Source organism: Pipistrellus kuhlii, unplaced genomic scaffold (assembly GCF_014108245.1).
Source record: "Pipistrellus kuhlii isolate mPipKuh1 unplaced genomic scaffold, mPipKuh1.p scaffold_m20_p_6, whole genome shotgun sequence".
In the NCBI taxonomy this organism is placed as follows: Eukaryota; Metazoa; Chordata; class Mammalia; order Chiroptera; family Vespertilionidae; genus Pipistrellus; species Pipistrellus kuhlii.
Window position 1 is genome coordinate 15,634,840 of NW_023425562.1, and position 22,401 is coordinate 15,657,240.

The 22,401-nt window shown below is 51.2% G+C and overlaps 1 protein-coding gene across 2 annotated transcripts in view; it reads right to left on the reverse strand.

Annotated features, from left to right (window-relative positions):
* The window catches only part of ZBTB7C (zinc finger and BTB domain containing 7C), a 260,208-nt gene that overhangs the window by 180,318 nt on the left and 57,489 nt on the right, over positions 1–22,401 (reverse strand). Inside the window, exon 2 of one of the 2 annotated variants that reach the window (XM_036418693.2) lies at positions 14,455–14,680. The gene's annotated coding sequence lies outside the window, so the exon portion shown is untranslated. Of the gene's footprint in view, positions 1–14,409; positions 14,681–22,401 lie in introns of both variants that reach the window. The other variant, XM_036418694.2, reaches the window with a different exon arrangement.

Here is a 22,401-nt window from a genome sequence, read left to right on the forward strand (position 1 = left end):
TACCTGGCCTTGCCCTCATCCCGCCAAGTGAAGCTTCTGGCCTCCTCCACCCCCTCTGTTTTCTGGTGTCTGGCTTCCTATAGGGGCTCCTCTTCCTTCCCCAGTGCTTAGTAAGGCAACTCCCAACCAGCCCCTCCCAGACCAGCTCTGCACCAGGTCTGGGCAAATGCTGGCATGGTGGACAGGCCATTCTGCACATGGAATGGTAAAATCCATGGCCCTATCCTCCCCATGGCCGAACCTGACTCACTCAAACCCAGTACTGGGTTTGGGACCACAGCTACCAAAATGTTTATTTATTTGCTTGACCTTGGCCCCTCTGGGTATGCCCCCTGGAACAGGGGCAACTGTTCTTGGAACATATCTGTTGTTTGCTCAGTCCCGTGCTCAGCCCTCTGGTTCCCCATCACTTCTATTTATTCCTAATGTAAATAGAGTTTCACCCCTAAACAGATGCTCCTAGTGGCCAAGGGTCCCTGCCAGGGTCAGCCCTTGCTGTAAGCTCAGCTTAGCTGCATGAGCCCCTGCAGTCAGCTTGGCCCTGTAGTAGAGGGAAGTAAGCTCTGCCCTGAGCAGGCCTCTTCCTTCCACAGGCCAAGGGCATAGGCCCCAGCCGGCTCCCCTCCCGGGAGCCACGCCCACGGCACAGACTGTAAATATAGGTTCTGAGCCTCCAGCCCTGTGAGTACCACGCCAGGCTGACCTTTTATTTTAATAGAGAAAAGATGGACAGAGAAAGACAGGGTCAGACAGACAGATCTTGGCAAGCATCAGGAAGTAAGGCCTATTTCTCCTATTGTAAACTTTCTGTCAATTAACTAGTATTTGTGAGCAATTCCCAAGTGTGTGTGTGTGTGTGTGTGTGTGTGTGTGTGTTGAATCTCATTTGTAACCAAAAGTCATTCAGTGGGATTCCTAAGGGGCTGTGGTGATGTCTGTGAATGAGCCCATTCATTCAGTCATTCATTCAGAGAGACAGGGGCAGGGGCAAGGACTCCAGAGGCACACAATGCAAGTTCAGTTCCTGCCTCTGTTTCCTGAGTCATTCAGGTGAGTGACCTTAGGCCAGTTGCTCCCCTCTTGAGTGTCAGTTTTCCCATGTGCTCAGTGGGGCTAATAAGGCACTCTGCCCAGAGGAAGTGGTTAATAGATGTTGGCTGTTTTTAGGAGCCTGGCACTGTGGGGGCATTAATAATGTTAAATATTCAGTCCACCAATATGTTTTGTCACCAAAAGCAATGAGCCCCAGTCCATGCAACAATGTAGGTGGATCTTAACAAAACAACATCAAGCAAAAAGGACTCCAAAGATTATACACAGCACAAGGCTGTATATGAGACTAAAAATAGCTACAGGAAAATATGCTTTTTAGGAATACATATGGATCCAATAAAACTAGATAAAGGAAACGAAGAGAGAATAGGAGAGGCAGCATGGTGGTCTGAGGCAGGATCTTATGTTTGGATGTAGGATTGGTCGAATCTTTGCTTTGTTATGGGTGATGAGCTCTTGGGTGCTTATTACATTAATAAAAATAACTACATAATTAAATAAAAGCAGACTGTGCCTGGACCCATGGAGAGAATGCTGGGAGCCAAAGACTGTTATTAAACCAGTCCTAAGCACCAATAGTCACTGGGAAACAGAAACAAATGCACTGGGCAGCCATTGCAGGCTAGACACTGTCCCAGGCTCTGCATCTACATCAGGGAAGGTAATAGAATAAAAACCCCACCTTCTTGGAGCTCGCAGGCTAGTATGGAGACAGACAGAAAACAAACACACAGAGTCAGCATGTGAGGGCCGTGGGGAGAAGGAAGATCCGGGGGACAGGAAGCAGGCGGTCTGGGAAGGCCTCACTGGAAAAGTGACATTTGAGCAAAGGGCCAAAGAAGAGGAAGGAGGGCGCTTGCAGAGTGCTGGGGCCGAGCTGCGGGGCAAACACCCTGAAGCGAGAGCCCCTGGAGATCAAGAGGCGGCCAGTGCAGCTGCAGGGGAGTGAGTCGGGAAAGGTGGGTCAGGAGGGACAGTGGGGCCTTGCAGGCCACTCTGAGGACTTTGGCTTTTACTCAGGAGCCACTGGAAGGTTCTGAGCAAAGGAGGAAACTATCTGACATGTTTGAAAGGCTGCTACCCTGAGAATAGATGGTAGGGCAGAGGTGGAGACTGGGACAACAGTCAGGAGGCTGTTGTAATAGCCCAGGTGAGAGAAGGGGCCGCTGGCACCAGAGAGATAATGGCGAGAAGAAGACAAGTGCCCAAACCCAGATAGAATTATGACCCATGACCCTGCTGCTGCTCTCTTGGGACTCCCCGGCCGGCAGCAAAGTCCAGACACATGTGCAAATAACCACAAAACAAAACCTACCATAAACTCTACAGCAGTTCTGAGCCCCAACAGGAGAGCACCCAGCCAGGCGCAGGGAGTGCTGGCCACCTCGGCCTGCTCCTCAGACCCTGGCTGGGCAGCGTCCACCTCGGGGTCCTCCAGCTCTTCCCTAAACCCTCCTGCAGCCAGCCTGGCCAGAAATGCTGGTCACCTGTGCGGTCAGACAGGCTGCATTCCTTCCCCACCCAGAGTTTACCTGTCCCCTGACTGCCCCCCCTCAAACCTCAGCAAGGTTCCCCAGTGTCCTCATTAGAGGCCTCAACGGTGGCTCAACTGTTGGAGAGCCCAGGGAAGCTTTAAACCAGTGGTTCTCAATCTCCGCTGGAAATCCCCTGAAGAAATTGAAAGATGACTGGTGCCGGAGTGCCACCCCAGAGACTGCCTACTGGCCTGGGCACTGGGATCTTCTTATAGCTTGCAGTTAGGGCTGAAAGCCAGTGCTCCAGTGGCCTGGTCTCTTATAGCTTCCCCGCCCCCATCCCTTGCAGGAGCTCCATGCCCACAAGGCTTTCCCTTGCCACTTGCCCTCCCAGGCAACATCCTGGCTGCTGTATCTCCCCTGAGGCGAGGGGCCTTGGCAGAACCTGGCCAGCCCTGAGAGGAGCTGAGAGTGCCCACGCAGGCGGGGGCTGGGCAGGGCAGAGTGGGCGCCCACCTAACGCCCACCGTGGGCTGGGACTCGGGGGCTTTCTGCAGGGCTGCCCCACAGGCCTGGAGAGCGGATCGGTCCCAGGACCACCCGCTTCCAGGGGCCCTGAGGCTGCTTCTGAGGCCAGAAAAGCCCTGCGGCTCAGATGCATTTAATCAAGGTCAGGCTGGCTCTGCTCCCCAGCTCCTCCCATCTTCCTCCTCCAGGACTAAGACCGGAGTGCATTTTTATTAGGCTTTTCCTAGGTGAAAATGGTGCGGGCTGGGGGTGGGGAAACTGGATGAAGTGTGATTTACACTCACCCTGAGTCCTCACACCTCCCAAGGGCAGCCTGGACCGGAACCGGCAGCCTTTGCACACAGCCGCTGGCAGGTGGGTAGGATGCACAGACTGCACCCCACCAGCCAGAAGTCACATCTCTGCGTGAGTGCCCCACATCCCAAGTGAGCCCAAGGCCCTTTGGAAGAACGACTAGGGGAAGATGGATGCTGGTGTCGGTAAGGTTCCGGCAAAGACACCACTCAGGAAATGACCCACATTCTCCAAGCCCATGTATACTGGTCAGGCTGCCCCAATCCTCGTTCTCTTTGCTCCAAACGGCTACTTTGACTCTCAACCACTCCTAAGTTCCATCCCCAGGCTCCCATCCCTGCTCAGCCCCAAATGAGAAAGGCCATTCCCCCTGGACAAAGGCTGATAGTCCCCTCCTCCTGCCTTTCAGAGAGGGTACCCTTCACCAGGTCAGCTGCTGGTGGCCTTAGCGGGATTTCTCAACAGAGACACTGCTGACATTTGGGGCCTTTTCATTGTGGGGGGCTGGCCTGTGCATTATAGGATGTTTTGCAGCATCCCTAGCTTCTACCCACTAAATGCTAGTAGTGGCAGCTTCCCCAACCTGTCTCCAGACATGTCCTTCACAGGAGGGTCAGGTGTGGGGTCAAGGGTAGGAGTTCCTCGCTGGCACTTTGCATTTTAGACAATGTTGCATTGAATAACTTGTTGATCTAGTAACTGATTCATTGATAAACAATGCACAGACCTCTTTCCTAGGGGGACGCTCACCATGAGGCCTCCATCCCTGACTCAGGACACACCCTGGACAGGGAGAGACAGACAGACCACAGAGAAGGCCCATGTGCAGGCGGCCAAGCCCAGGCACCGAGTCCACCTAATGAAAATTTAAATTATTATTACTATTACCTTATCAGCTCTGACAAGATCACAGTCAAAGGTGGGGCCGCCGCAGCCTGTAATACAATATAAATGGGCTCTCGGGTGGCAGTTGGCTGTTGCATTGATTCTTATTCACTCAGAAGCTAAATCACGGTGCTAATGTAAAACATGTGTGAAATATCCCTTTTTCATGCACTAGCAATGAAAGGACTTCACAAATCTCCAGCCAAATGTAAGTACTTATGAGTAATGGGAGTCTGCACATGGGCATCGTTTTATCACCACCTACCAGCCAGCTCAGCGAAGCTTTGGGTTCAGGTTAAGAAAGCACCCCAGCCACCGGGAGGTGCAGAAACACCAGCACAAGGTCCCTCCTTGAGAAAGTGACACCTGATTGCAACCCAGGACCTGAGGATTTAAAAGTGTGTTTAACACCGTGCGTTTGCACCTGGAACCACTGAATGTCGGGATGAAGCCGGAGGCCTGGTGGACAGAGTGGATGGTGGTGCTATTCACAGGGCGAGGGGTCCAGGTGTGGGGCCACTCAGCTTGCCTGTGTGAGGGATGAGGGGAGCGACCTGAGCAGGGTGGCCAGCTCCTCAGGGCAGATCTCACTAGTCCAGGGCACATGGCTTCTCTCCCTGTGTCAGGCCCACAGCCAGCCTCGCTAGACATTCCACATCTCCAGGTTCAGGGTTCCTAAGTCTTCGGTGAAACCAGAGGAGGAAATGGGAATGGAGACTATTTCTAACAGTCCAGGAAGGCAAAGGATAGCACATCCTGGCAGGCATTTTGGTGACTATGGGATGCTAAGGGGTTAGCCCCAAATCACTGTTACCCCAACTCCTGACAGTATGTGATTCCAGGAGCAACCAAACTGCCAGTGCCATGTTCACCTTCTCAGACTCCGGCCCATCCAGCACACTCTGACTCACAGATCCAGATCCAGCCACCCACCCCACTGCAGCCTTCCTCACTCAGCCCCAGCTTGGCCCAGGCGCCTTCAGGTTTTTTTTTTTGGGGGGGGGGGGGCGGCGGCGGGCGGGAGGGACACACACACACACACACACACACACACACACACACGCAGTGTTGCTCAGCTACAGTACTTGCAAGAGAAGAATCTGGAGAGGCAAAGGCAGCACCCTCAGCGAAGGATAGCAGCTTTGTATGTAAACGAAACACGCTCCCCTCCAGGCCTCTCTGCGACCTGCTCCTGGAGTAGGAGGGGCAGCCAACCATCAGATCAATGGGAATGAACTGCTAGCACCCAGACATTTGTCGAGGAGGTGAAATTAATTCTAGCCTATTAATAAGGTATACCCATGTTATAAAAACTTACAGCAGGGTGTATGAGCAATTTAAAAAAAAAACAAAACTATTAAGTAAAAGCGAGCTGCAGAACATAATATGTAGCTTAATCCCACTTCTGTGAAATAGAGATATCCCTTCCACCTCCAAGGCCGCAATACAGATACAAACGGTGATAGGGATGTTGATAGGGGTGAGCTCCGAAGAGGGAGGAGGAATATCACAATGTCCAACACTTTCTCCATTAAATAGTTCCATGTTGTTCGAATGGTTTCTTATACAAAACAATTATCACTTTTGTAATCTGCACACAGATCTCTCTCATCACTGCATACCAGGCTTGGCCTGTATGACGAGTCAGAGACTCAGAGAGAGAAGTCGACTCCCAACTCCGTGCCATCAGCAGAGGGGACCTAAAGCCCAAGGGCAGGCGGCCTTCCCGCAGGGCGCCACAGCATGCCCGTGGCAAAGCGGGGCTGGCCATGCCTACCTCCAGCTCAGCCCTGGGCTCTCTCCCCTGTGCTCTGTGGCCTGGAGATTAAATATGTGTATATGTGTGGAGGGTTCTCTAGGTAGCTGGGAGGGGAAATGTTGGCCATAACGCAAAAATAGATTTGGCCCTCCAGAACCTGGCAGCGAGGTCCATGCCACCACCATTGACTGATGGAAGATTCCAGACAAGTGTTGGAGCCAGAACTTAACACCAGGGCTCCCGGAGCCCAAAGCTGAGGTCTGAGGTAGTTGTGAAAGTTCACTGTGGGGCCAACTTTGTGCCAGGCACTGGATGAGTCCTTTGTCAAAATAACAATCCTAACAATCTAGGATGAAGTCTAGCTTTCTGAGCCTTCACATGTGCCAGGAGAGGGCTGAGATCTGCCCGTGCAGGACTTTTGTGGACAGGCATGTGTCCGGCTTGTCTCTGAGTCCTCACGTGGCACAGAGCTGGGTCTCCTGTTGACGTGAAGCACCCACCCCAGTCCTGTCCTTTCGTAGGCCCCTCCTTTCATTCCTGCGGTGTCAACTAAAAGTCAGGGTGAGCTCTTGGATAACAAGTGGCCTGGACTGCTGCTCACATCCTGAATGACCATGCACACCTTGCAGGGGCAGTCAGAGCCCCCCACCCAGCTCTCTACATCCAAGAACCCACATCGGCTCCCAGCAGCGCCTCAAACTCTTTCACCTTGACCTAAGCAGCTGCTGCCCACCTTTTCCAAGATTTCCACTCAGGTTGTCCTCTCTCACTGCCTTCAGGCACGATTTGATGATGATAAACATTTTCACATAAAGGCTTGGGTGTCTCTGAGTCATAATTCATTGCTTTGTTTCTGTGGTTTATATATTAAAAAAAAAAAAAAAAAAAAAAAAAAAAGCTTAAAAGAGGGGGCAGGAGTGAGTGAGTGGATGGGGTGAGTAATCCCAGCCTCTCTCAGCTCTGGTGGGAAGATGAAAACGAGGGGTGGAGACAGAGAGGGGGAGAGGCGGGGAGGGCTGGGCAAGGAGAGCCTCGATCCCAGTTCCGGATAGGGAGGACTTGGGCTCCCACATCAGATAAGACTGTAATCCAAACAAGGTTTATGTGCTCAGCTGCAGACTGTGGGAGCATGGAGGTGGGAGAAGGGAAGCGTTCCAGCTGAGTGATCCATAATCAACAAAGGCATGGTCTGTCCAAATCCTCCCCAGGCCTCAAGGACCAGGGCAAGCACACCTCCTCCAGGTGGCCTGCCAGGACCACCACCCCAGCTAAGAGCTACCCTCTTTCCTCTGAACCTGATCTTGTCCTTTATCCCTAGGGCTGATGGATGGCTTTGCTAGTCCCTGTCACTGCTTATTCTTCTCACTTCCCAGTTCCCAAGGGCTGAGAACTTGTTTTTACCATCTCTGTATCTTCTGCACATGTGACCACCCACAACCATCTGCACTTTGGACAATGTTAGACTACACCTGTGTGCTGACCCATGGCTCCCAAGTCAGCATCATGGACAGAGTTTCAGAAAATGGCACCACGAAATAATCACACCACGTAACCTGAGCCTTCATACTGTATGAAGCCCTTTCATAATCGTGTCATGTAGGTGGCAGGTCATATGAAGCTCATTTTACAGTTGAGAAAACTGAGGCTCAAAAGCTGCAGTGATTGCCCACTGACCATTGAGTACACAGAAACAGCTCTAAGTGCCAGGTGTCTGCCTAGGTCCACATTTTCTGGGGAGAGGCTGGAGGTGTTTCTCTCCTTCAAAGCACATGACACATGATTCAGGGGACACTGCATTGCTGCAGCTCACCGCCATCCAATATGTGCAGTGGGTCATAGCATAACCGAAGCTCTGAAGGAACCTTTGGCGTTTTGTTCAACACAACCTCCTCCAAACTTCCCTTTCCTGGACCTTTTGCATGAGACCTTTTGCATGGGGAATTTCTCCTGCCCCAGAATGACTTGCTTGCCCAAGGGGTGAACCGCGCTCCCAGGAGAACTGTATGTCACAGACGGAGAAAGGCTTCGGCTAGGAAACAAAGCTCTAATGGTGAAATGTCAGGGCTCGGCCAGCTCGTACGAACATTTCTTATTACTATTCTTTTTTACTTGTTATTATTGAACGTTGGAAATATACAAAAATAGTAGAGCACCATAAATCCCTGCAGAGCCATCACCAATCAACAAATTAACTTCAACAATATCCAACAGTCTGTATTTTGCTTCTCCTGCCCTCTTTTTTCTGAAATACTTTAAAGAAAATCCGAGATAGTGTATCATGTCCTCTGCAAATACTTCAGGAGTAACACGGCAACAATATTACATATTCTAAAAACATTAACAATAATTCCTCAATGAGGAACGCCCAGCCTCCTTGATCCTCTCACGTATGCCCTTCTACAGCAGCGAGGCTTGAATCAGGACTCACACCAGCCCCACAGAGTACTCTTAAAAGGCTCTTAAAAGTCTGTTAATCTAGCTCCCTCCTCCCTTCCCTCTGTACTTCCCCCTCACCATCCTGTCAGAGAAGTTTGGAGCTGCTCTTGGTCTGGATTTGGGGATGACCCCCGGGGTGGTGTTTCACATGTTCCTGCAGTCCCTGCACAAAGTGGTAGTTACAGTAGATCTACAGGCTTGGACACGTGTAGGCTCAGCTTTATGGCAAGAAAACATCATGAGTGTTTGTGTGTCTTTCCTAGTATGTTCCCCCTAGCTGTCCAACTGTAGCAAAGCTAATATTGACTTTGGATGGAGGGGCACATCCTTTTCGAGCAACCAGGTTCTATCACATTCTATAATAGAATCTGGTCCTAGATTCATCTCTAACCCAGGGTTTTCCCATTTTCCATGATTTTATGGAAGGGTCCCCTCTTACCATTGAGCTCCAAAATTCCACCACCTGTCCTTTCTTAGGCTGTCTCTAGGTGACCCTTTACCTTTCCTCTTTTTTTCCTTTGAGGAAAGAACATTTTTCAATGGACAGACAAGCTAGGGAGCCTGCGTTCCCTTCAGGTCAGAGCCCACCAGTGAGTGACGCCAGGGGCTTGGAGGTCCCAGGGTGCCAGCCTGTGGATTTCCCCACCTACCCCTCAGAAGAGTCAGAATCTCAAGGAGAACAAGAACACATAGTTCAACACCATAAATATGCATCCAAAAGTTTTAAAAACCAAATTACACAAATCAAGCTTATTCTGAGAGGTTCATCTGCCAGGGGTCTCTAGTGCTCCAATCAGCATAATTAAATAGTACGATCGCTCTGGCATTGATTGTGGTTTTCACGTGTTGTTGTTGTTGTTTTTTTACCATCCAAGGACCATGTCAGCGGTATAATTTTAAGCTAATAAGAACCCCCAAATTAGAAACGAATTAAAGAGATGGAAAATACAAATGTATTTGTTTTTAGTTGGGCACTATTTTTATCAGGGGAATCATGAAAAATTAAAATGGTTAACTAGTCATATGAAGGTTGTCAGTCAAGGGCAATGTGGCTTTCTGTCTTTCCCTGCTGCAGGATTTTAAGTTTTGATAGATCAGAGGCCGTGCTCCGAGGGCCCCCAGGAAGCAATAAAGAGACTCAGAGCAGAATTACGCTGTGTAGGCTTGGCACAGAAAGGGCGTTGCCATGTAATACTCTCAAATCTTTGGAGATTAAGATTCATAACACCTCTTTCTTTTCAAATAAATGCACTAAATGCACGCAGACCCAGCAGCAGGATGAAATCATCGCAATACTTCTCATGCCCATTTCATAGACGGGCACCTGAAGGCCTGGGCAGGGTGAGAGTTCTGCCTGGGGGCACAGTGCAAGCTTAGAAGGAGCCAGAATCACATCTCTATCTAAATGCGCTTGGCCTTTTAAATTCTGCACACACACACACACACACACACACACCCCACACACACACACACACACACCCCCCGCCGCTGTTTTCCAAACAACACTTCATAAATTGATTTTTTTAAATAGATGCTCTCCTAATGACACTGGTTGATAGGACTCTTTTAGGATTTGTAACCGCCTTGAGTGCTCCGGCCCCAGGAATCAGGAGCCAGCTGCTCCAGCATGAGGACCCCCAGCCTAGAGAACAGCAGCACAGGGACCCACAGGCCAGGACGGTGAGCATCCAAGGACCCCTGACCCAGCCACACTCCATGTCATATTGGCCCAACCTTAAAGACACCATGTCGGCCCCGGAGCTTGCAGAACTCCCATTCATTCTATAGATTCTGTACTGGTTCCAATGCAGCTGACATTCACATCAGCATCACCTCACCGACCTGTACCTCCTTCCCCCGCTCCCTCCACACCAGGCCCCAAGGACGGGGTATGTGCCTGCACACACTCGCTTCAAACCTCCTTCCCTATGGCGGAACCGTCACCAAGCCCAGGCCGGGACAGAGAGGAAGACTCATGGAACTCCCGCAGGTGGCTGCCACACTCCCCTCGGGCACAGAAGCATGAACTAGGAATCTTCCCGATAATCTGGGTGGATTCCAAACTCAGATGTCAAGAAAACATTCTGCTGCCATGACACAGGTCCTCCCCGTCTCCCAGAGGAGAACAGGAGACCGGCTAATTCCGAGGTGGCCCCCCAGGGGTGGGGTGGGGGCAACCAGAGAGAGCACCAGCCCAGTCTGCAGTGAGGACAGGGCTGGTGGGCCAGCCCGCCCGCCATGTGACACTGAGTGCAAAGGCGTCTGGAGAATCAGCCCAGCTCCCGGCCCAGAAAACAGCCTCAGGTAGGGAATTAAGAGTCTCAATAACATTTCATAACTTTACAAAGGACTTTCACATACCCCATCTCACTTGAGTCTCAGAAAGACCCCAGAAGGCAGAAATTACGTAATTCATTCTTCAGAGTGGACTAGGCATAGGAGAACTTCATTTTGTGGGTGCCGACCCTGAGCCCGTGTGAATAAACACACATAGCAATTACTTTCTGCTGCTGTTGGGGGCCAGTGGCTGGAGCAGCTGTCATTCACAGAATAATACAAAAATGTACTCCTGCGCCTCCAAAAAGAGCAGCCATATTCTGTGACAAAGGGCTCCCTGACCCTAAGGGGGGATTACCTGCATTATTATGACGAGGCAAAGAAAGGGGGCAGCCAAGGGAAGGAGGGGACTTCACTACAGAAGAAAGAAGATCCGAGGATATGCAGTTTTCAGGGTAGGAACCCTGAGCTGGGTCCCAAGATACAATAGGTAATAAGCCTGGAGTGGCTGACAACCCCCACTCCACCTTAAGGTGCGAGCTTGGGGGGTGGGGGGACAGCATTCCCTCTGGCAGATCTGACACAGGGACACAAGCTGCCTGCAGGGCTTGGCTCCTCCAGAGGACCAGGTCTGGATAAGGAGGGGTCGCAGGCAGTTGCCACTAGCATGGGCCAAGGTCCAAGTCTCACCCCTCCCCATCTGTCCCAACCCAAACAGCCCCACGTCCTCAAACAGCAAAAGGATGGAGACAGAGCAACAGACATACCTGCAAGGAAGTTTACCAAATTTAGCCTGTGGTGGAACTCAAATGGGTTTTCATTGGATTTAGAAAAATAAAAAGGCACAGAGCATTTAGTCATTATTTGATTTAGTTCCAGATTGTTACCCAACAAGACAGAAACAACTAGTCCCACTTTGAATGGAGCTCCTGAGGCCCAGAGAGTTTCAGAAACCACCTGCGGTCAGCGCCAGGACCAGAACAGGTGGCCTCTCTCTGAGCCCGGCAGGTGAGACGCAGCCAGGGCTGGTTCCAGAGAACACTTCACCATCTAGAACAAGTAAGTCAATGCCTCTGTCATCATTCAAGCCCGTTTCCCCAGGGATTCACTCCAGCGGTGTCAGAAGAAGAGGACATAATAGTAAATCCTGTTGCTTAGCTCAGGGTTCACCCAGCTTCTGGATCCCCCCTGGCAAGATATTCCAGATTCTCCTCTAGATCGGAGCTATCCAGGACAGCAGCCACGAGAACAAGGAACTACTGAGCCCTTGGTACTTGGCTGGTCTAAACTGAGATGGACACTCAGCGTCCAATACCCTCTGGACCTCAGAGAAGAATGTACACGATCGCTCACGATTTGTGTATTAATTACAGGTTGCAAGGGTAGTCCTTGGACCAGGTTGCGTTAAATGAATCACATTATTATAAGGCATTTCACTTGCTGTGTTTACATTTTTAAGGTGTCTTCTAGAAAATTAAAAATTACATGTGGCTCCTGCTCAGCCCCTCCTGAGCAGCCCTGTTCCAAGTGCCAGGTCCCTGCTGGGTCTTACTCACTCCCCCTGCCCCACTCCTAAGAACAGCGCTGCAAGCCGGGGAGGCAAGCCTCCCAAACATTCCGACAATTCGTCTCTTCTGGACTCTTCTGGTAATTCCTGGACTCAGCCCTCTCACCCACACTCAGTGCCCATGAAGAGCCTCTGGCCCAGCAACTGCCAGGGGACTCGTGTGTGAAGTGCAGGCACCAGTTCTGAGTGTTCAGAACCACCTGAAACCACCCTGTCCACGGCCGGGGGGAGACTCATAAGCTGATGTCCATGCCCAGATCTCATACCCTGTTAGCCACCGATGGCAGGGAACTAGGATGCGTTTCTCCCAGCCTTCTTTGCTCCCACCTCCTCCAAAGCAGGTAAACTAAATGTATCAATCGCTTGTGAGGGCACCGCTGCTGTGCCAAGTGTTTTTGCATGTTTTATTTTATTTTATTCTCTCACCCAGCCTGGGAGTAAGAATAGTCTTGTAAAGATAGAAGCTCGAGGCTCTCAGAGTCTTGGATCTGTCTCCATTCCTATGCTTTTTTCTCTGCCCCATAGATACCCCTCCCCATGGGCAGACATGTGCAGACATGGGGATCCTTGCTTTTCTGGTACCTAGCCCAGTTCCCAGTGCATAACAGGTACTTGGTAAATATTGGTAAACTAGGTTAAGACCCTTCTGATAGACCAAATCCTATGCTCTTGTATGTTGCCCCTTACCTTCCTGGCCTCGTGCATGATGAAGTGCTCACTCTCCCACCTGCAGGGCTGGGCCTTTCCTGCCTCCCCGTAACCTCCATCACCTCCCACCATGCAGCCCCACAGGGTCAGCCCTGCTCAGATCCCCAGTCAAGTCTGAGATGCAAAGACCACCTGCCCCACTGAGAGGAGGGGGTCTTGGAATGGCTCAGGGTCAGTACACATGGTCTGGGGTACCCAGGGACACAGTTATCCCAGGCTCCTGTGGAGCTGCCAGCTCCGTCGCTAAGCCCCTTGAGGCATAACAAGCCCCTGACTATCCTTGCTGGGTCCCTGGAACTCGATTCCCTGTCCATTTCCTCATGTGAATGGGAGCCAAGTCCTGAGCCTGCCTGGTGCCTGTAGCTGATCTGTTTCCTAGAGCTGGGCTCAGATTTCTGGATTCCTTCTTCCTCTAATCTTTCTGTCTGATTTAGAACAAGGCCACCCAGAAGTCTTAATACTCTGCCCCTCCCCACTCCTTGCCTCGACCCTGTGGACCCTGACACTGGCCTGTGCTAGAATGGAATTTGCTGCACCCCCTTGGGCCTCGTGCCCCAGGTCATTGGCTCTCTCCCCCTGCCCTGGTCAATTTCCCAAGGCCCCAAGCTATTTTTACTCCCACCCCAGCCTGCCATTTTCCTGGTGGAAGTTGCCAGAGTAGTGCACTGTAAAACACACAGTGAGGACCAGAGAACCAATGGGACAGAGGTAATCTTTGGGATATTCAATCCCAGTGTCCCCTCTCCTTCCACCCTCAGGCCCTGCCTTCTAGGCTCTGGGGACCTGCTCAATGCTTCCTGTCTGAGCCACCTCCTCACTGTGTCTGTCAGCTCCTCCCAGGCTCTCCAGACCCCTACTCATGACCTCCCCCAGGCACCCCGAACATTGGCTCCTTGCCCTGGCATCCTTGGAGGAATGTAGGGAGCCATAAAGTCCTCCTATCTTTTTTTTTTTTTTTTTTTTTTAAACAAGAAATACCTACCCATCGCTTCACCCTGTCATTTGAAAAATCTGAACCAATCGGCGGGCTTCCCACCCAGGGAGTCCCCCGGTCCACCCCTCAGTTATCACCAAGGCATGAAAGAACTGTGCCTATAGCCGCCTCTGCTCCCTGATTCTTTGCCACCAATTCCCTGGTTCCCAGGGAAGCTGACGGGGAGTAATGACTTCTTGATTTGTTATCCCGAGTTCTCCAAACAAGAGGTGTTACATACATCACGGCATCAGGCCTTCCCATTAGGCACAGGAAGCGAACCCACCTGATGCTAAATCTTCCGGGGCCTGGCTTCAGCAAGCTCACGGGGCAGAAACTAATAACTGGGAAGCATCCATCTATCATCTTATCAGGCCTTACTAGGTTTGTTTGCATAGTTATCTTCCCCAGGGTTGACGTTTTATGTCTCCTGCAGGCTGATGTATTCTCCTACCTGTCATATCATTCAGAAGGAATAGATGAGCCGCAGGTTCATTACCTGTCATTACACCGTGTGCATGTCGCCAGGGGCCGAAGCATCCATTCTTCTTGTCTCCCAGCTGGTGCAGCCTCCCGACTTAGAGGCTCCGGGTCCAACGGGCTGTGGGCTCCACGCTCTCCTCAGGCCCTGGGAGGGATCCACGCCATCCCTTACTGCTTTGCTGGTGGGCCTACTCCTCAGGGATGATGAGGCCTCCTGAGCACTCAGCTGCCTCAGAGGGGACCTGAGGAAGAACAGAGGTCTCTGTTACCAGGGCCAAAAACCCAAGTCCAAGTTTTAACTGTCTAGAACTTTCCAGCAATCTTCTCGTTGCTCTTTATTATTAGGTCTTGTAATTCCTGGTGACTATTGTGAATTCTACATCAGCCAGGGTCTTTCTTCACTGCCAATGTCCCACCCACCAACACTATCCCCAAACCTCAGCCTGCATGCGTACACACACACACACACACACGCACACACACACACACACACACCTGTATTTCTGTCTTCTTACCTTGCATATTTCTTATCTTCCTAAAAGACCCACCGTTAGTTACTCATCCTAACCACCAGTCAGAGTTTGGCTCATAACCACCAACAGAACCTCACTGCCCAGGAAAGCGGGAGGACTGGGGTGCTCCCCTCCACCAATGAGACCACAAAGAACAAGAACATGTTTACCAGGGACCATCCTCAACTCTCGTAGCCCCGATCCCTGGGACAAGGCTTCCGGTGTGCTGTGGTTTGGGGGCTCCAGAAGGCCACTGACTTGAGGCTGATGGAAACCCTCATTCCATAGACCTTCATGTAGAGTGAGAGACAAGAGGCAGGTGCAGACCTCCCTGGGTGAGGGACACAGACACTGGACACTGAGTGACCACAGTTCACAACCAGGACTGTGGCTCACACTATGGGGTGGTGGGGGTGGGTGGTAAGGGGCTCCAGCTAGAAGTAGCCCTGCCCTGGTGTCGAAGTCTGCTCAGCCCTATACCTCTGACCAGGCAGCTAGGGAGTGAGGAGGGCTCCTGTTGCCCGGATGGCTGTGACCCTGAGCTCCACCCAAATCTCAGGCTCTTAACCTTAACCCTAACCCTGCTGAGAAGGGGCTATAGCAGGTGGACAGCTCTGCCTGGGCACCCAGCACTGCAGGTGAAAGGAAGTGCCATGAGCAGGGGTGGGGTGGGGTGGGGTAGGAAGGAAGGAAGGCACATGAAGTCCCATGGATTTTGTACACATGAAGATGGCAATGTCTTCCAACAGCTGTAATGGTTTATACCCTTCAAGCTGTGTTTGCATTCATTGGAATGTAAAGGGGTGTTTTAAAGATGAGAAAACAGAAGCACAGAGAGGTTAAGAATCTCGCTGAAGGTCACACAGTAAGTTAGCGAAAGAGTCAAGATTTGAATTCTTGATTCCCAATTACCCTTCTTTCCAGCAAGCTCCACGTTCCTAGGGTGATTTTATGTCACCTCTGGGGTGTGGCTGGCCAACAGGAGTGGAAAGGGGTGAGCAGAAACAGGCCTGGCCTGCTATGGGGGGATGGGGAGAAGAGCACAGGCATGCCTTTGGTTTCTCCCCTGACAGGAGCATCTAGGAGAAGAAAGCACAGAGAGAGCAAGTGATAAATAGGGAAGACAGGGCTGTGGAGGCTCCAGGCCTCCAGGAGCAGCCCAGGCAGAGGAAGCTGGTAGTGACAAATAGTCAAGCTTCGGGCCTGTGCTGACCTTGAGCCCCTGGGTGGCCTGGCTCCCAGTGGCTCTGGTTCCTGAGGCATTTCTGGGCAAGGCAGCACTGAGGGTTAGAAGGCCCTTTGAAAGAACAAAGAAATTATTACTATTACCTTCAAAAAGCACTTTTATGTACCAATGCTCTTTTGTATATATGATTTATATCTAAATAATAAAGATGGAGGGCGGGGAAAGGACCATGCAGTCCCACCGTATGAAGAAAGATCTCGGCTGCTCCCCACAGTGGGATTCTCTGCTGGATTCCAAAGCAGCTCTGCTCCTACTGACACAGAGGAAGTCACAACCTAGGAAATTCCTACCAGCAATGGAAGGCAGTGTCTCCCCACTGCCCACCTCCAGCCAGCAGAGGACCAGACCTCAGCACATCAGGCCACAGGAAGATGGGAAAGGCCGCTCCTGGTGTCAGCGCTCTGTGTCCGGGAGGGGGTGGGGAGGCTTGTACAGCCTTGCAGCTCTTAGTGGGCCCTACTATGTGCACTGGGTGCTTTGCGGGAGGGAGACCATGCTGCACCTTTCCACAGACCCTGCTAGCTACAGGCTCAGCTCCTGAAGCAGCTCCAGAGCACCTCGGTTTTTGCTGGGGGTGGGGGGGGTGAGTACCGGAGCCCTGGAGCCCTCCTGCAAGGTGGGGCTGAAACATATTCACAGCAGATGGTGCTGTCGCCCTCACTCCAGGATTCTCATTCCTAATTATCTGTGCTGTCAGCAAAACAATTAACCCTCGAAGAAAAATTGCACCGTCCACTCCCAACCACATGAAAAGGCAATTTTTTTTTTCAAGGACGAGGGACCCTGAGGGCAGCGGCAGAGGGAAAGTAGGGCAGCCTTGGGTTGGGTTCTGGATCTCACTCTCCCTGGGTGATTTAGCCATCCTCTAACCTCCAAGGTCTGCCACAGGCATCGCACCGCAGCCCCTCCCGCCTCCGAGCCTGCATTTCCTTCTCCATTAAAGGAGGGTGTGACTCTGATCACTGGGTCCCTTCAGTCCCACAAGCCCAGTCCTTTTCCTTCAAATTCAAGTTCCTTTGGAGCAGAGACTGAATTCCCATTTGTTCCTTCCTTCATTCACTCGCTTATTCATCTATTCATTCACCCATTCAGTCAGTCAGTCAATCAATCACTTCTCCATCCATCCATCCATCCATCCATCCATCCATCCACCCATCCTGTTATTGTGTATTAATCATGTTTCTCTCAGGAGGTACAAAGAAAGTATTTATGCACCCCTTCCTGAACCACTACTTGAGCTTTCTTCCTCTGAGATGTGGGGAGAGGAGGGAAGGAGGGGGCAGAGAGGTGGGGGCTGCCGGGGCTTGAGGACTTGATGCTGGCTCTGCGTAAGGCTTAAGAGGGCTGCATTTGGATTCTCTCTGAAGATTCGGCTGCAGAAGGCAGCCTCCATACAGAGAGCTGAATTTGATAAACAAGCCCCTCCGGTCCCCGGAGCAGGCCAGCAGAGGGGTGGAGAAGTGCGATATAAGGAGAGCTGAAAGCTCCTATCAGCCCCCGTGGGCGAGTGACAGCACAGGGCTGCACCTCGAAGGTCCTCACTAACTACGGAGGCCTGAGTGAATGTAAGGGCTCAGGCGTGACTATTACCCAGGAGTCTTCTGCTTACGGCTGGGAACATTTGGTCTCATCCATCTGTCGTCATGCACTGCCATGGAAAAGAAGGCAGGGTGAGCAAGGAATGGTAGAACCTTCTTGGTCAGAGCCTTCACGATGATGTCACCATGGGCAACATTTCGCAGGTGCCACTGGGAGAAGTTAAAGGGCTGGTGGCTCACAGACAGGGAGAGGTGGACAAAGACCCTGACACAGGAGGCCCCACATCCAGGTCGCACCCTGTCCCACTTCACACCACCTCCCAGATGGCCCCTGAAAGGACAGGAAAGTCCAGAACAGGGCACTGTTGTCCCTCTCCCCCCACCAGCCTCCTACTCAGTCAGGGACTGCACTTTAGACACCGAGGGAAGCAACATATAGGGACTGGGGTGGGCAGGCAGTTGGGAGCACTCTCCACCACCATTCTGACCAGTTCAAGCCATGGGGCATCTTTCTTGCCTCCCCCTGCCACCTGTCTGGCTACCAGCACTGGCCACAGCCAGTATCCGGAGCACAGGCTCAGATGCCAGTGCCTTGGTATAAAAGGAGTGTGTTTATATTCAAAGTGGGCTGCTGCCCACTCAGAATCTGCCCACTCGAAGGCAGCACATGTGACCGCACCCCCTGCCCAGAGCCCAAGCAGGACAGATACCAACCTCTGGCTGGAGACATTTCTAAATATGAGTCTGGCCTAGAGAGTCAGGTTCCCAGGCCTCCTCTGCCTGGGATACCCAGCCAGGATTTCTGAGGCTGCAGGAGAGTGAGAGTGAGGGCTGGGGGCAGGCGGGATCAGAAGGCAGCCAGCTGAGACAGCCATCAGACCAGGATACAATGCCTGAACCCCTCCCTGGCCTCCCAGCCTCATTAGGGAAGAGAAAGGATTACCCTGTACCCAGAAAGTCTAATAAATTTCCCCAAACCCTTGGCAGGGTGGACAGGAAAGCCACTGCCTTCTCAAATGTGCATGGATTAAAAATATACAAATGGAATATTTTTTCTTCCCCTCTCCTCAACCCCCTGAAGCCTGGGATGCTTGTTAAAAATAGCCTTGCTGTGGCATGGATCCTGCAAGACCCAACGCTGGCAGGAAAATTAAGGAGACATTGAAGACAGCGCTAAGTGGTTGCCCCCGGGGTGTGGGCTGGGGAGGGCCCGGAGGAGGGCAGGGTTTTCAAGTGTTTCCGGACATACTTGCACACTGCTTGGAGCTTTAACAAGCAGACATGATTTTTACTTGTTTTTTTTTTTTTTTTAGTATGAAACAAAGGTTCATCTATTGCATCCTCCAGCCTAAACTTAAGCCTGAACTTGCACTGACCTAGCAACCCAGCATTGCCCGATGCTGGCTGGCCTGGCCGGGCAACAGATAAAAAATATGGCCCAGAGTTAGGAAAGGAGCACTGAGTCAGGAAAGGAGCACTGAGTCCAGAGTCTCAGATCTGTAACTAGCTGGCTGTGTGGCTTCAGACAAGTCACTTGAGTTCTCTGGGCTTCCATCTCGTTGCCTTCTTTTAAATGCAGGAGTTGGATTAAATGCTAAACCAAAAAACTTCTGACATCCTAGCATTATACAGATGTAAGGGTTGAGAGAAAACATCTGAGACTTGCCCCGTGTTTATCCTTAATGGGCAAGGGGAACGTGTCCAGAAAGACGGAGAGAAATATTGATGTGAGAGAAACAGGGCCTGGGGCAAGGAGGAGCCTGCCACCAAGGAACCCTTTACCAGAATTGAACTCGGGACCCTTTGGTCCACAAGCCAACACTCTATCCACTGAGCCAAATCGGCTAGGGCCAGAGGTAGGGTTTTAAAGCAGGAGGTACGTAGGAAGAAGAGAAGCTGTTTTGAGGGCAGAGGCCAACTCCATACCTTGCTGATGGAGTTTGCAAGGTAGAAAGCACCTCACTCGGTACCCAAAATGCCCTGAGTTCAAATCCTGACTCCAGCTGTTAGTAACAACGTGAACTTAAGAGTTTATCCCTGGTAAAATTGACTTCCTCATTTATAACTGGAGTAAGAATGCTCACATTCAAAGGCTACTATAAATATTCTATGTAATAAAATTTAAAAAGTACCCGGCTTATTGTAGGAGCTTAACATCATTTTATTCTTTTCTTCCTGCTGTCGGTTCCCTACACTGGACTACAGGGTGGTTAAGAGTGTGGGCTCTGGGCTCAGGTTTGTATGCCAGCTCCACCCTATTCCCTGTGACATTGGGCAAGCAACTGAATGTCTATGCCTCAGTTTCTTCATCTACACAGTGGACATGCTTCCCCAGCCCACATTCCTGCCCCTGCTAGCCTGCTGGGCCCTCAGTTTTCAATCCTGCATCTTCCATGGATTTGACTTGCAGACCTGGCTTCACAAGCCTCTCCCTTTCCACGACCTCTCTGAGGATCCTGACCCTATTCGCCCTGCCCCCTCCCCATTTGGTCTTCACTCAGCAGTTGTTCACCTGGCCAGGAGTGTCCATTCTATCCTGGGGCCATGGGGAAGGTGTTTTTCAGGTCAGTGCTTTTCAAGCTTTAATGTGCTTATGGTACAGCCGGCATGGCTCAGTGGTTGAGTGTTGACCTATGAACCAGGAGGTCACAATTCGATTCTCAGTCGGGACACATGCCCAGGCTGTGGGCTCGATCCCCAGTGTGGAAGAAGTAGCTGATTTATGATTCTCTTTCATCATTGATGTTTTTATCTCTCTCTCCCTCTCCTTTCTTCTCTGAAATCAACTAAATTATATATATATATTAAAACTTACTTATGAATCACCTGGGAATCTTGTCCAAATACAGATGTAGATTCTGATTGAGTAGGTCCCACATGGGGTCTAAGATTCTGCACCCCTAACAAGCTCCCAGGGGTTGCCTATGCCATTGGTCTGGGACCACCCTTTGATTAGCAAGGCTATAGAGCAGAGGAAATCCTGGCGTGTGTGTGTGTGTGTGTGTGTGTGTGTGTGTGTGTGTGTGTGTGTTTTGGGGAAGGGGGGTAGGACAGGGACAGGGACAAAGCTGACCAAATCATAAGGAGTAGAATTTTTACATCGATGGCATGATGGAGACCAAGCGTGGGTTCAAGAGACACTGAAGAGGCGAAGAGGGGGAATGTCTTTGAAAAGATGTGATATTACCCAACCAATACAAATAAACGCACCTTTAAGAAAGCTGGTGGAGGGCTACGTCTCAGGGCCACCAAGGCCGTGTTACAGTAAGGTAACCCCCCGTATAATTACTTATTTGTCATTTCCTAGATGTCCTTAAAGACGTTTTGTCATTTTTGTAATTTAAAATGTGTCTTCTGTACATTCTCAGATGCCCACTTCCCCCAACGTGTCCGTTATTCTCTGATGCGGAGGTTTGGTACATTTCGAGCGCAAACTGCCGTAGTGACAAGGCCTGGAAAATGGTGCCTTAAGCCTTCTCAGTCAAACCCAAAAATAAAGCAACCCAGATTCTGTTTTCGCTCGAAGCCAAGGGTCCAGTGCTTTGGAAGTCTGGCGCTATCACCTGTCACTATAGCAACAAGGAGACCCTGGTAACCCTGAGCTTGCGGTTATTAAGAGTGGAAATGGGAAGTCTGTGGTAGATGTTCAGTAAGAAGCTGCTGCAGGTTTGCTCGGGCCGGGCTGGGGTTAGAGCCTTCTGCCTCTCTTGCAGGAAATAGAAAGCAAGAAGCCGATCCAGGAGCTGGCTCCCACAAGAGTACAAGGGGTGCTGGTCATTTTCTTCTTTATTTCCCATTTCCGGGCTGCAAGCTGCCTTTCAAACCAGTTCCTGGCATGCCTGAAGGTGGGCTGTTCTAGAATAGGTGTCAAAGCTTCTGTCCAGGGGGTGGATGCCTGGGGTTCACTTCTGTATCATAGGCTCACACCCTGTCCAACTCCCTGCCCCAGACCGCCCTGTGCACCTCAGGACAGCTCTCTTGGCTCACCAGCACCACCCACCCATTCACTGGACCCCGTCCCATTCTGCATAGTAGGGGTGTCGAACTCAATCAGAGAAGGGGCCAAAATCTAAAATCCAGCCTAAATCGCGGGCCGAATGGTTTACTGAACAGTCATAAACTGTCATTGTGATGGAAACGCAGTGGAGTGCAGTGATGACAGCGCGGTGCGGGCCACATTGCAAGGCCTGGCGGGATTTGGCCCGCGGGCCTTGTGTTTGACACATGTGCTGCATAGTGTCCCTGCAGCTTGTCCTTGGGCAGATGTCTCAGGCCCCCAATCTCCCATCCATCCCTTGGCTCTGACCTTTAGGAGGCCAGAGGGGGTCCCAGCCCCAGGCTAGCTGCTCATGCCCGAGATACCAGGTCTGAACCCACCCCCGAGTCCATTTTGCACGCTAGTGAATCAAGTTCAAAGCCCCAATCTGCCACCATCTGGCTCTAGAACTTTGGGCAAAGCATGTCAGACCTCTGAGCCTCGATTGCATCATCTATAGAGAGCTTTCAGTGGGTCCACAGAATCTCATGGTCTCTTCCAAACTCTATGATGCTGTCAGGAACAAGCCTTTATCTAGCCGTACACGTGAGTTATTTCACTAATGAAGATTTTCTAGGTGACTGAAATGGTCCTCCCAGCAACAAAATGTGTTTTGTTTCAACCCTTCTGC